Raw genomic sequence first — 2,685 nt, forward strand, 5'->3', positions numbered from 1 at the left:
TGAAGGCAGTTGTCAGCTTTCTCTTTATTAAAAAAGTTGAAGAGTTGGGTGACAAACTCATTTCTGCAACCATACGGACAGACATCTTCTGAGGTGGCCATCACTTCTTTAAGCTCTCCCTCGTAATACCAGTAAATGGCTAATGCCCTGAGTAGAAATAAGGTTTGCCAAAAGAAGGCAAGAAAACGCAGGTACGTATACAACAGCCATTTTCCTATCAGTCATAGTGTCTATCACTCAGTTACTCCAAAACCTTTCAGATAGGTGTCAATCTAATAATTATTTACATAACCAATACCATAGAGAGAGAGAGAGAGAGAGAGAGAGAGAGAGAGAGAGAGAGAGAGAGAGAGAGAGAGAGAGAGAGAGAGAGAGATGAGCAAACCAGTGAATAAAGCAGTCAGTCATCTGATAGGTAACAACCGATTGAATTGTTCCATATCTACAACAATAAGTACTATAATTAGATAAGATAGATAGAGTGCTTGATATAAAAAAAATCATACAAAATAAGTTGCAACTTAAGCTACCTTCTCAGAAAGAGAGCATGAAGGGAAGGGAAAGAACGGAGAGGGATGGATGGCGTGGAGGTGGAGAGAGATAGCTTGAAGCAGGGGGAGAGCAGGTGAGGGATGAAAGGAGAGGGAGGGAGGGGGTGGAGGTAGAGGTTCTGTATATTATTGTTCGGTTTTGTGACTGGATGATTGAGATTTTGCCCTTTGGCATAGGGGCAAGTGTCTTTATAATTAATAATTAACGATTCATTATACCCTTATAAATTTCCTCACTGGGTGTAATACCCTATAGCAACATCTCGTATTGATACGACTGTTCGTTACAGAATAATTGCAAAAAATCGCACTTGCACTGTCTGTGAAACCCATAGTAGTTGTACCCCATTCCACAGGCTTCCAGTAGTCAAAAAGAGTCAATTTATAGTTACCATTGTATTGGAATACCAATACACTCAAATCTAGAAATATTCTTATCAGCCACTAAAATTAGTTTACTTGACATACGAATAGATGAAGGAAAGAAAGTCTATCTTTAGGTACAGTTCACATTACAGACTAAGCGGATTCATTAGAAAACGCTTTTGTAGGAGTGACAATCCATAGAAAAATACCTACATCATATTCAACCTGTACGCCTCTGAGTCAATCTGACCAATCAGCAAATCAGCAAATTATAGCTTGCCAAATCTCCCTGTACAAACTGGGTTTTCAGAAACCCCAATTGACATATTTACCAAATATTTATTTATGATCTTAGCAAGATTTCCAATAATCTTTTGAAGCACTAGTAGATCTTTTACAGGACATCAGCATAATACTTCAACCAAAACATTCATAAGTAGAAAGTTATTGTTTCGTCCATTATTGTCCTTTAATCTTTCTATCCTGAAGTCGCGCCATCCAGTCTGAAATATGTCAATTATCAGAAAGTTTTTTTTTTTTTTTTAACAAAGTTGAGTACCCTTACATAAATTACTGTTATTTTGCGCCTGCGATATTAAATAAATGGTAAAAAATAGCAAAAGTACGTAAGAGTAGTTAACAAATAACATATCCATATACTTCAAAACTTACAAAATGATTAAACAATATTGAAATTAGGAATAAAATGTATCTAGTATAAACTACAAAGTAATTTAAACCTTATTTCAAATTTATCATCAACAGGCTGAAAGTTAACTACAGAACCTATTTCAAGTTTTAAACATAGGCTTTAAGTGAACTGCAAAATCTAAAATTACAAATACTTATGAACACTCGCCGAAATTAGCCTAAAGGGTTTAAAAACAAGCCTCCCTATAGCACACGGTAGACAATGTCTACCGTGTGTTATAGGGAACGTCCTCCCATGATTAGGGGCGCCACCCCTAATCGGAGAGGACAGCTTGCTAGAAATTTGTATCAAGGAACAAGCTTATAACAATACTTATCTTTTAGTTCAGAATGAAAAATACCTCACCAAATTCCAGCGTTGTCACCAGTCAGCCAATGTATTTAGCGCCATACGGGTCGGTACACAAGGATAATACGGGTAACAACCAGCTCTAATATAGAAAGATTCCGATCCATATCATAAGCTTAAAACACAGGTAATCAAGGAATCCTAAATGTTTCTTTCCTATAAATACAAATATATCCCAAGTTTAATGATGGTTAGTTAACGATATTAGGTAAACAGAATATACTTATAACCCAGCATGTTAAGACGTAAGTATTTAAAATACATTTAGTGTGTACGGATACAGATTGAATATATCAATAGACCTCCTATAATCACAAAACGATTTCGAAGTATTAGAACCTTGAATGAAATTCAACGTAACACAGTTCTTTACTTACCATCTGAATTTTAGATTCTAAACGAACCTGGAGTAATCTACGACATATTACGTGACCGGCCACTCAACTGTTTGTTCTACCGACAAGACAGCAGGAGAAAGCTTCAGCCAAGGACTCTAAATGGAGAATGGTGATACTCATGAGAACTTAACTATCACTCGCTCAGTACATTTCTTAAAAGACAACTTTGCGGCGAGCTACATGGAAACCTATTATTCCAGAATCATCGACTTCCATCGTATTATTATTATGTGTTCGCTTTACCGATAGCTCAACTATCTGATTCCATTATATATATGTGAAAAGGATGCGTATGTTTAATATATATATA

The 2,685-nt window shown here is 36.1% G+C and overlaps 1 long non-coding RNA gene across 4 annotated transcripts; it reads right to left on the reverse strand.

Annotated features, from left to right (window-relative positions):
- Nucleotides 1-1,268: 1,268 nt before the first annotated feature.
- On the reverse strand, nucleotides 1,269-2,412 carry LOC137640615 (uncharacterized). 4 transcript variants are annotated; one of them, XR_011044418.1, is made up of 3 exons: nucleotides 2,355-2,412; nucleotides 1,975-2,059; nucleotides 1,269-1,420 (listed from the first exon to the last, which is right to left on the reverse strand). It is a non-coding gene; the product is annotated as an uncharacterized lncRNA (long non-coding RNA). The 4 variants fall into 4 exon arrangements; XR_011044420.1 differs by having other exon boundaries at nucleotides 1,970-2,059; XR_011044421.1 differs by having other exon boundaries at nucleotides 1,975-2,133; nucleotides 2,355-2,411.
- Between the last annotated feature and the right edge of the window lie 273 nt (nucleotides 2,413-2,685).

The sequence above is a fragment of the Palaemon carinicauda genome, chromosome 5 (genome assembly GCF_036898095.1).
Source record: "Palaemon carinicauda isolate YSFRI2023 chromosome 5, ASM3689809v2, whole genome shotgun sequence".
Lineage (NCBI taxonomy): Eukaryota > Metazoa > Arthropoda > Malacostraca > Decapoda > Palaemonidae > Palaemon > Palaemon carinicauda.